The sequence below is a fragment of the Chiroxiphia lanceolata genome, chromosome 1 (assembly GCF_009829145.1).
Source record: "Chiroxiphia lanceolata isolate bChiLan1 chromosome 1, bChiLan1.pri, whole genome shotgun sequence".
In the NCBI taxonomy this organism is placed as follows: domain Eukaryota; kingdom Metazoa; phylum Chordata; class Aves; order Passeriformes; family Pipridae; genus Chiroxiphia; species Chiroxiphia lanceolata.
In genome coordinates, this window is record NC_045637.1 from 6,932,005 (window position 1) to 6,944,230 (window position 12,226).

The window sequence follows — 12,226 nt, forward strand, 5'->3', positions numbered from 1 at the left end:
TAAGAAATGAATAGTGTGTGAAAAGTTTCATTAAAAAAAAAAAAAATCACAACAGCAAGAAATTCAGTCGAAGATCTAAAATTCTTTCATCCATCTGTCACTAATTAAAAAGAATGTCAAAGAACATATGGTCTTGAAACTACAGGGAGTTAAAAAAGAAAATGAAAGGAGCTGCACTAACAGTGCACTTAAATAACAGTTTTCAGTAAGTGCCTGACAAATCCCACAGAAAGGTATGTAAAGGACAGGAGGGTGACTTGGAATGAAGGACCACAAAGAATTCAACTGGTATGATGGGGTTTTTTTATTTTTCTTATACTGCAAATTGCAGAAGTGATAAAAAACTTCCCTTGGAAAACACAAGGGAGACAGTCTGAGAGAGAAGCCAGACTCCTTCTCTTAGTTTGTATGTCAGTGTTTTACGTGAGTGTCATGCTTTTATAATTGCTTTTGTTGATCATCTCTTCCTCTAAATTTTGCTAACTTCTATATTAAAAAATCATCTTTGATTTTTTCTATGCCTTTACATTGAATCCATTATTAAAGAATGTAGTTTTCAAGAATTTAAAACCTCTTACTTTTTCAGTAATAATGGTCTCTTGTGTCTTAAGGTTGGACAGAAAAATGAAAGAAGAGTGTGAAATATTTTTGTTTAAAAAATAACATTGTGTAAAAAGTACTACATTAGGAATTCTAAATTAATATTTTTTGTTACTCCCACTTATTTTAGACAGAATCTAGTTCAGTAGTCACATATAATTTTTTTCTCTCTTTAGTAGTTTGCATAATGGTATTTATTCTTTAATGTCATAATCATACCTTCCTCATAATTCAATCTTATTGCATTGTGATTTTTATATGAGGACTATTACATTACTCTGCAATTTATTTTTTCTGCTTTTCCTCCTCAAAGTAATTTTCCACTCCTTATCAGCCCTTCTTCCATGTTCATCCATATTCCTACCAATTCTCCTTTTTCTCTGGCATTAGTTTTTCGGGGGGGAAGGAAGCATGCAATAATTAAGTAGTGAGTCTGCAGGACATGCATCCTTATCAAGAATTTTAAAAAAATCCCAAAACACTCGCCCCTCAAAAACCACCACTTTTTCTATCCAAGACGCTTCATCTGAAAAGGTCCTTTCAATTAAGTTCCCTGGTTGAAAATTAAATTAAAAAATGCTTGAAAAACTAAGAGTACTCATCTTATTCAAAAGCTTTTATTTTCTTAATAATTCCAAAAAACAACAGAATTGATAGGTTTCTTGATGGTTAAAACCTATAAAAGATCATTACTGAAGCAAAACATTTTAAAATGCTAAGAAAAATACCTTGTTTGAAACATGAACTCATCTTCAAAATTTCATTCATGAAATGGGATGAGTTGCACATTTTTTTTTTTTCTCATTTTAAGAAATGTTTCCAAAATCTCCAGAAATCTAAGTTGTGAAGATTACTTGCAGTCAAGCACATCCATATATAACAGATCTCTTCTTATATGTACTCATTCATCAATCATCCACAGATTTCTGGAAGCTGGGAAGGTATATATAATGCAGGAGTGAGAAGGGAAGATGCCGCATACATTTCCTCTGTTCTTATGCACTTCTGTAGGCATTTGCTTCTGGTAAAGAACATTTCAGACAAACAGATCTTTGATCTGATTTAACAGAGTTGTGACTTTCCACTGCTGCTCTTCTCTCTAGATAAATACCAGAGACCTGAAGAAGACAAAGTACAAACTAGAGACAAAGTCTTGAATTAGAGCATAGAAAAATACCCACAGGCTTTGTCCAGGACATTATCCCCATAGAAAAATACCCACAGGTTTTGTCCAGTACATTATCCCCTCATAGTCTCAAAAATTCAGAAATTTACATTTTTGATGATAATAATTTCCAGGTACTCTGCCTGTACCTGCTGGATTCCTTCAAGATTTTCGCCATTCCTATAACATGAGACTTTCACATGTCTTTCCATTGATCTAGGTTGCTATTATAAATAAAAGACGGAGGGAGGAGGAAAGAACAGTTTAATTTTATTTCTCTAGTCTAGTATCTCCATTTCCACTGACTGTTTGGTCCCACCTGCGTTGTCTCTGATAGCTGTACTGCAGAGCACACAGGGCCAGACAGATCAGAAAGATGGGTCAGCAAAAGTGACCAGGTCACACACACACCATAGTGTGGGATATAGAAATGTACTACCCATGATACAGCATGCTGGTTTTGTTTGGGATAGAGTTAATTTGGTTCCCAGCAGCTAGCATGGGGCTGTGCTTTGGATTTGTGTTGAAAACAGTGTTGGTAATTCAGGGATATTTTTGTCAGCAGTGCTTACACAGCACTGAGGTTTTTTTCTGTGCTTCACCAAACCCCTCTAGTGAGGAGGCTGGGGGTACACAAAAAGTTGAGAGGAAACACAGCTGGGACTGACCCATGGGATATTCCAGACCACGTGGCATCATGCTCAGCACATAATGCTGGGGTAAAAGAAGCAAGGAAGGGATGTTTGGAGCAATGGCATTTGTCTTCCCAAATCTCTGTTACATGTGATGGATCCCTGATATCATGGAGATGGCTGAACACCTACCTGCCCATGGGAAGTAGCGAGTTAATTCTTTGTTTGGCTTTGTTTAATATGCACAGTTTTTGATTTACCTATTAAACTCTCTTTATCTCAATGCATGTTTTCTCACTTTTACCTTTCTGACTCTCTCCCCCACCCCACCGGAGGGAAATGAGTGGGTGGCTGTGTGGTGTGACTTCCCAGCTGGGGTTAAACTATCTGTAGAAATGTACTAGTCCCCCTATTTTTATCCTAGAATTATTTCCTTCATCCCACAGTAAAACCTTGATTTTTTCTGGTGTGCAAACTTGATTCTCACTGATGTGAATCACAGATCCCAAAACTATGACAAGGAAGACTATCTCCTCTATAACACACCTGTGGAAACTGACCATCTATTTTAATCTCCCAAGGTCATCTTTGCTTCTTATATTTCACTCTGATAAACAGAACAGCTTGCACTTTTACTTCTCTATTCCTTCACTTAATGCTGTGTTTTACAGATCAAGAAATATTTTTGCCATTGACCTCTGAACTTTGCTCATGGTCAAGCATAAGTAATACCAGCCTCATATTTGGAATTTTTTCCTAATAACACATATATTACCTTCTGTGATTCCACAGATTGCTTGAAAGCTTGGTTCTATGCATCTCATCAAAAATCAATTTAATCTTATATCTGATAAATTAGTAAAATTCTCAGTCATTGCTGAGATTTGTGAAAGTGGAACCTTTTGGCTTTTGTGTGATGCATTCAGCCTTGAAGAACCAAGGTCTGAATTCTTTACTTCCTCAAGTGTACTTAAAAACAGAGCAGTGCATATGAATCATAGTTCAAGTATCCTGATTATTGAAATAGAACAATCAAATAAGTATCAGATTACAATCAATTTAAACTATTTTTTCTGGCTGAGGCACTGGAAAAGAGGAATTATACCATTTGTTATTAATTTAAAAGCTGTGGCTTTTTGTTTTTAATGACAAAACAGAAAAGGTGGGGGAAAATGGGGCTGAAGGAAGAAGAATTTAAGAGAAAAAAAGTCCAGTCAGAGATTTCTAGGAAGAACTCAAACCCTATAAAACTGTAGGATCCAAGAAACTACATCCAAGGTTGCTGAAAGACCTGGTCAATGCCCTTGAAAACCACTCTCTGTCATCTTCACTGGACTGTGGAGATTTGGGGATTCCTGATTGCAGAAAAACACCTATCACACCAATTTTCAAAAGGTGATAATCCAGAAGACTAAAGGCCCAGGGGAAATTGTTGAGTAAATCTTTTTGAAACACATTTCTGGGCACATAAAAACAGAAGTGATTTGTAACAATTAACATGAATTTATCATGGGTAAATCTTGCATGACCAGCCAGATTGCTTCCTGTGATAAGCTGCCTGTTTGTGGCTGAGGGAGGTGTGGTGGACATCATTCACTTTGGCTTTTAGAAAGGTTTTGACACTGTTTCTCAGATTTTCTTCTATTCCAGTGAACATATCTGGGCAATCAGGTAGACAAAACACCGGTGAGGGGCTTTGTCTCATAAGATAGTTGTTAAGGGACCATGTTCCACCTAGAAAATGGTTACAAATAGACTAGCATAGATATCTATCTTGGGATCTTTCCTGTGTAACACCATATCCTGGAGTAAGAGATGAGATGAACACTCACCATAAACTGAGATAGCTTCTGTGAGATCAGGAGCTGCTGACATGTCACACAGAACCAGCTCCACTCGGCTCCAGCAGACCCATCACTGGCCAAAGTTGTCCAGTTGAGTGGGAGGAGTAGGAGAGCGGCTGGGTGGGCATCTGGCAGTCAGCCAAGATTGAAACCCAGTCATGCTATGGTATTTCTCACTTTAAACTTTCTACCCTTTCTGTAAATAGGCATTTTTTCATGTCAGTGTTCACCTCTGTTTACAAGGATACTGTTAAAAATTCTTTCAGTTGTCAATGGAGCAACAAATATATAATGAACAGGCAAATGTGTGATTATAATAAGAAGCTCTGATAATAGCTCTATGGTAAGAAGATGCTCTATAATAAGAAGACTCCTGATATTTTACTTCCAGTAAGGAGGAATCTCTCTTCTCTAGGTTTAACCAGAGAGTGTCATTGTTGTCTTTGTTATCCACTCTTGTAAGAGTGAAATAGCAATTGTAACAGTGGAACAGCAAAGGGAATATTTTCATTGACAGACCAGGGTGTTGCAGGATAGCGGTCATTGGCAGAAGACACATGACTTGGCAGCTGATTTGTTTAACTGTTTTTTCTGTTTCATTTTCATGGTGTTTACATATCCAATTGCTTTTTGGCGGAAAATTAACAGCATAGTGAGATGGATTTCTGGGTGATTTAAAGAGGTGTGACTTGACTGAAATCCCTAATGTTTCAATCCATCAGTTACAAATCTGACCTTCTTTAATCTAGGTTGCTCTTTATTTTTCACGATGGAAAAGCTGCTAATCCCCTGTTGGTTAATTTCTCTTCAAGGTCTGGTTCTGAAATACAGCTCATCAGCTCACATATGAATGTTCCACAATAATCATAAACTGAAGTTAATTCCCAGTCTCTCCTAATCACCATGGTAACACACCCAGGCAAGCACAACTAAGAAATGGAGGTACCCTGAAAGATTTTGTCTAAAAAAGCGAAAGCTCAGTCATGCTCTGAGCACAGAGAGCATTTTTGTGGATATTTTCATGGGTACTCTGTATGTCTACCTTACCTTCCATGAAACGACTCTGGAAGCAAAACACACTAGAAAATAACAAGATAGCCATTCCATTTCAAATATCCCAGTGGCATTAGGTTTCAAAATTCTACATGTAAAGCAATGTAAAGCAGCATCTATCTTTTTCTGATATTCACCAAGATTTGTTCATTCACTGTTTTTGTTTTTCTTCTTTCAGTGTGAAATAGCATTAGTATCATCCCAGTAAATTTTTAAAGCCTGGAAATACAAGGACATATGATTCCTGGACAGTCTCTTCCCTCTTGGGCAACTCTCAGTAGTATCTTCCGTACAAGATGACAGTGTCACAGCAGCTATGAAGTGGGCTTCAGGGTAGTTTTTAGGTATAAGAAATTTTCAGGCCAGTTTTCCATTTCTTTGGAGTGTAGATTGGAATGCATGATTTACAGACAGCTGAGCACTACACATGATGACTTATGACAAGTAAATTTGTATATCACAGAACATTTAATGTACAGTTTCTGCTAAAAAAAAAAAAAGGGTCATTCACAATTTTAAATTATTTATAACATGTTTTCTGTTGCCTGCTACATTTGTACCCCACTGACATCTTGTCAAAATCCAAATACACCTATTTGAGAGCTGACAAAAGAGAAAAAAAGTAATGACTGAAGTAGTTGTTATGCAATTGGGCCTCCCAAGATTGCATATACTTAGCAAACTTAAACAGGACTTGTGTTCTTTTTTGATACTAATTGTTCTGAATAAAGTCCAGAAAGCAAAAGATTCCTCATTCAAACACAGCAAAACAGACAGTAAAGAATGCGTGACAAGTGTATTACTTTGCTCCAGCACAAAAATGCTGGAAAGTAGCACCATGGAAAGGGACCTGAGGGTCCTGGTCGATGGCAAGTTGAATATGAGTCAACAGTGCCCTGGCAGCCAGGAGGGCCAACCATGTCCGGGGGGGCATCAAGCAAAACATTTCCAACTGGGTGAGGGATGAGATTGTCCTGCTCTGGTCTGACCTGGAGAGGCCTCACCTGGAATATTGTGACAGTCTTGGGTACCATGATATAAGAAAGATATTAAACCATTAGAGAGTGTCCAAAGGAGGGCAACAAAGATGGTGAAGGGCCTTGAGGGGAAGCTGTGTGAGGGGCGGCTGAGGGCACTTGGCTTGTGCAACCCAGAGAAGAGGAGACTGAGGGGAGACCTCATTGCAGTTACAACCTCCTCGTGAGGGGAAGAGGAGGGGCAGGCACTGGTCTCTTCTCTGTGGTGATCAGTGACAGGACCTGAGGGAGTGGCCTGAAGGTGTGTCAGAGGACTCCCCAGGGCAGTGGTCACAGTACCAAGCCTGACAAATCTCAAGAAGTGTTTGGATGACACTCGTGGGCACATGGTGTGACTCTTGGGGAAGGTCCTGTGCAGGGCCAGGAGCTGGACTTGCTGATCCTTGTGGGTCCCTTCCAACTTGGCATACTCTCTGATTCTGTGATTATATGATTGGTCCTATATTGTCTTTACTCTTACTGCTTCATGACTACCTTTAGTGTCTGCTTGTCTTCCATTACACTTTTATTTCTTACCTCTTATATACTTGCTTCACTGCAATCTCTTATGAACTCTCTGTCCTTTCTGTGCTTCACTATTGTGCTTGTAGGGAGGACTGGGTGCACGTACTGGCAAAGAGTGGCCTTTCATTCTTTCTGTGCTATTGCTGTGCCTCAGCATTAGAGTTTACCTTACAGATTGAGAAGGGCACTGGGAGTACAGAAAACAATACGTACATTCTCAACACTGTATTTATTTCCTCAGCTTTTCTTCAGGAAATAAGTTTATTGAGTGAAATATTTGGGATTTGATAAGTGATTTTTTTTCTTCTCTTTTCTTTTCATACTGTGAGAGGAGAGCGTTGTGGTGTTGAAGACAAACCAAAAACTTGCTCATAAAAATGCTTTTCACTATGTTTAGTTTTCTTGAATCTGACATCTATCTGGCAAAGCAAAAAACATCAGAAAAACTGAATGAAAAGTCAAGAAGCAAGCTAAGTGACTCTAAATTTCCCTCCTTCCCTCCTTTTCCTCTCAGGCAGACTTGCAATGTTAGTCATTTCAGAGCTGTCAGAAAAAAATGTCTGTGTCCATGCACAATGACATCACAATAGAATAAAAAAAATATTCTCACCGTCATAACTACTGTGTTTAAAATGGGGGAAAAAAACTAGAAATGCACTCTGGCAAAGGAGTATGAGAACAGTGACTCATTAGTCAGAGAGAAAACAAGGGAAAAAAGCTCTGAAACAAATACTGAAAAAGTAGACAAGGAATAAGGCAATGATTTTTGTATTTGTTAACAGCCAAAGACAGTACTGGAGCTACATCAGGAGGCAGTCCACAATTATTTCAGATAGGAGGAGGTAAATGTTTTCGATCTGGACAGGTCACACCCAAGTCCTACTGAACTCTATAATGACCTTGTTCAGCTCTGTGCCTTTTATATACTACAGCAAAAGAACACAAAATGTGTGTTGACAGCTTTTAGCAGCCACAATTCTTGTGGTAGAACTGAATAATTTCACTGGAGAAACAAAAGCTTATTAAACTGGACATTGTACAAGCACCTAAAAAAATGTAATCTCACTTCAAAGAAATTATAATGTGAGAATAATGTATGTGATTACAGGTCACTGCACATGGGCTGACTGGAGAACACAAGGAAATACTGAAAAATATCAATGAAATCACCTATCACTGAGTGCTACCAGCGCATGTTTTGCCTTGAGGTACGAGGGTTTATGTACAAAAAATAGAATGTTTGTCTTCCTGCACATGAGATAGTACCTTTACCATGGATTCAATTAAATGGTTTAATTAAACTCTGTCTGAAAGTTCTATTCTATTCTATTCTATTCTGACCATGTTCTTATTCTTACTCTTATTCTTTCAGACAATCTTTCTAGTATCCAAAGATTTTCCACAGTGTTTTGAATATGACTAACAACTCTCAGCTGTTGATTTTCTTCTCAGTCACCTCCTGAGAGAGAAGTACCTGTAATGATGGGACTTATTTTGCTTTGTGCTCTCACTTTCCTCAGATGCATATTGCTAGGTATTGTTAGAGAAAGCACTTAGAGTGAGAAGTGGTGACACTTATGACAGTTCCAAGTTTCTGAAGTGAAATACTTTGCAGCCTTGGTCTGCCCCCTGAAAATATTCCACTTTTCTCTCATTTGCTCTCTTGTACCTGCAGACAGCTCCTTGTGTCAAGGGACTAAAACTGTCAACCAAATTCTTCATCTCAAAGATTTAGGTGATGTTTTTTCCTTAAGTATCCTAAGCCAAGTGCTGGAATACTTTGAAAAGAACATGCAAGACCTTGACCTTCATTCATTTTCTAACAAAAGGCAGTGTACAGCAGAGTGGCTGTGGATATGTACTGTGGTAGCATGCTCCATTTAGTATTTTTGAAGTATTGTAATCCTTGTGCCTTGGCAGGCCAAATTGCCATAGAACAACTGAGACATGAGGAAAACATGAAAATCCATCATCCATGAGGATGAGACAGTCTTTTACTTGGAGCTGACATTATCTATAGTTGAGGTGATGTGAACATGAGGAATCCATATGTACTGAGAAGAAAACTTGCTGGTATTATGAACTTCCAAAATTAAAAAATACAATAAAAAAAAAAATTACAAATAAAAGTGTTGGTTTTTTTCCTTCTGTTAAGCTGTTGGGGTTTATTTGTAACTAAAAATAGCAGAAATAATTCTGTTACTCCTTCACTGGTTTAGTTTGCACAGAGCTTCCAGGGGAAAAATATGCCTATTTATATGTGTGTATATATACACGTACATATATATATTTATAAATATATAAAGATAGATATTGTTCACACACATATTTCTGTATATGTCTTTGTATGCACTGAGTGGGAGAGAGATGTATCAGGAAAGTAAGATCTGAAGCAAACAGGGTGATCAGCTGGGACTAAAAATTTGGCTCCAAGACCCTGCCTGTGTGATTCAGATTGAGGTACAGTGAACTAGAACCCAAACATATGTTTTTGACAAAATCCTCTTGGCTCTGAAAATTTCGTCTTTTCCTGTTGTAAGGGAAATCAAAACTGAGAACTGAAAAGAGACAGTGAAAATGTCTTCTTCTCTGCTCAACTTATCTAACTTCACATATTCCCATCAGATCTACTGCAAAATCAATGCACAAGAGGGAAAAAAATGTACCTACGAAAAAACTTAAGATAAAAACTAGTTTTATAGATCACAAACTGTGAAAATTTTCCTACTTTCTTTGCATCACTCTCTGAACAAGAGGATTTTAAGCCATTTAAAACCAGTGTTAATTCTGCTGAATCAAAATGAAGGTATTTCATTACCGGGTATTAATTTACATCACACTGGTGTAAATAACTAAACTATGCAGATGATCACCAAAGCAGAATCGATGTTCAACTTTTACAATTTTACAATTCAAATGGTCTAGACTTTAACACACAAGTAGTCACTTCTACGTATTTTCATTTTCTGGCATGTTTTTGTTTTTTCAAAGGGATGCTCACAATCACATTTGGAAAACTTATCCATCAAACCAATTACTTAAAAATGTTAATTGCTTATGATGATACAAACTCCTTACATTTTTCCAAATGAAGAAGTGGAAACTAGAGGAGTAAGTGGAAACTAGAGGAGTGACATAATTTGCTTTCAGATTCTTTCTCAGAGAAACCAAACATATGAAACTGAGACAAGAATTTAACTTTCAGCCAGAGGATTTGTTTTTTCCCCTTGAGCTTGTAATTTGGGACAATTTTTTAAGGATTTTGCGTTTTCTCATCTATTTTCCTTCAAGGATGACAACAATATATGTCAGCTGAAATTAATATTGAATCTAATTTGCCAGAATTGTAGTTTTCCTGTTGAAAAGAGACGAAAAAGCTTTTGAACTCTGACAATGTGGTAGTTCAGGGAGAGATCATCTCTAGAAATGAAGTGTCTATCACTTCACTCTGAAAATGGAGAAAGAAAATGGTCTATACAGTGGTAATTTTGTGTCACATTCATATTCTACTGGGTGCAAAACTAGAAAGCCAGATATCTATCCATATCTATATATCTATATCTATATATTACGTCAAGCAAGGAACATATTTAGTAGGAAAGGAAAGAGATTTATGAAAGGACTTTGAACTCCCCACCCCCTTGGGTCTTTCTAAAATGGTACTGCACTTTATTTCCAGATTTGCAAACCCTCCCAGCTGGAAATAGAGAGCCAAGGAGGAGTTCAATGAGAAGAACATGGTATAATAGACTGAAAAAGAGGAAATCTAGTCCCTGTTTTCACCTCTGTATTCAGACAAATTTTCAGCGCTTTCAGCCTCTGAACTTCTAAACAGTTTGAAAAAGTTTCAAATGTACTTTTTGAAGTATTTGAGTGTATATCTTAACGGTGGTCTTTGCCAACTGATCTACGCTGGGTGGTCAAGCATTGGAAGAGGCTGCCCAGGGAAGTCACTGAGTCTCCATCCATGGAGATGTGTAGATGTGGCACTTTGGGACATAGTTTAGTGGTGGATTTGGCAGTGCTGGGTTAACAGTGGGATTCAATGATTTTAGAGATCTTTTTCAACCTAAATGGTTCTATGATTCTACTATTCTCTAGCTTTGCTATCATCAGACTTTCAGAGAACTGCACAAATATTCATAAACCAACCCTGCCTGCCCACCATTGTCATCGTGATCTCTCTTTTCATGTGTTGTATAATTTGATAGAGGAAGTCCTTAAATAGATTCACTTGATCCATTCAACATGTTTTCATTGTAAAGTACAATTTGGTGATTGGCAGCTTTTTTTGAAGTACTGGTGCACCAAGTCCCATATAAAAATGTAAGAAGATGTGAAGCTGAAGTACAGTCTTTGACCTAGTACTCATCTTCAGGTTAAGTTTCGAAGTGCGTGTATTAAATGAATTAGGTCCTAATGATGCTTTATATAGCCCATTGACACACATCTCTTCAAAAACAAGTCAAAGATGCTGATGTGAGATTACTTATATCTACTGTTTACATGTTGTGACAGACAGATCTTTAACCAGCTCTTTCCCAGCCAATATGAATACAGCATTCAACTCTGCTTCCTCAATGTTTATGACAGGAGATATTTAATTCTGATGATAAAAAAGTTATAAGAAAGAATCAGAGGAGTTTTGGTACCAACTTTGTGTAAGGTAATTTGTGATGTTTTAAGGGGAAAAAAACCCACCAAAACCAACATGATGGAAAATAAAACCAGCATTCTGCAGAACATAATGTCTCATGAGGCAAAGTGAGTGTGAAATTCTCAGTTTAAGTCAAGCCTGTGAAGAACATCCTTCACTGTAGAGCATCATATGTAATATAATGTTAACACCTGGATGCTAATTGTCAAGGTGACTCACCAGTTGCTTTATTTTTTCATGATGGTATGTGCTCTGTGTCTGGGAACAATGGTGTCTTGCTGTTCCACAAGGGATGTTGAGCTAGGAGCCAAACACAGTAATAAGACAAGTGGAAGCATGGACCTCACTGACATGGAGCCAGGGCAGCAGGTCAGGGTCAGACACAGTCCAGGGGTCACCTAGCAAGCTTATAGCCACAAGATGGGTCAGATAAAGCCACAAAGTCAGGGCAGGAGATGCAGGTCAGGATGGGAGAGGCAGAAAAACAGGCATAGACGTAAATGCTGCCCATGTAGGAATCTGTAGTAGAGGCTCAGCTTAAAATCAGCTCTGACCAGCCCTCTCTTCAGCTTACTTCACAACTGGTCTTCTCAGTACAGGATCCTTGACCTCAGCCAGCTGAATTCCTTAACCCAAACACCTGAACTCTCAGAAGGCTAGAGCCTGCTCAGGACCCCTACAATAATACCTCAAGTTCAATAAATGCTCTGATAACTAGGCAAAAAATAAAAAAA

At 37.9% G+C, this 12,226-nt stretch overlaps 1 long non-coding RNA gene across 1 annotated transcript; it reads left to right on the forward strand.

The window, feature by feature from the left end:
- Window positions 1-4,314: 4,314 nt before the first annotated feature.
- LOC116793299 lies at window positions 4,315-8,881 on the forward strand. Its single transcript, XR_004359445.1, has 3 exons — window positions 4,315-4,407; window positions 7,944-8,043; window positions 8,756-8,881. It is a non-coding gene; the product is annotated as an uncharacterized LOC116793299 (long non-coding RNA).
- The last annotated feature ends 3,345 nt before the right edge of the window (window positions 8,882-12,226 follow it).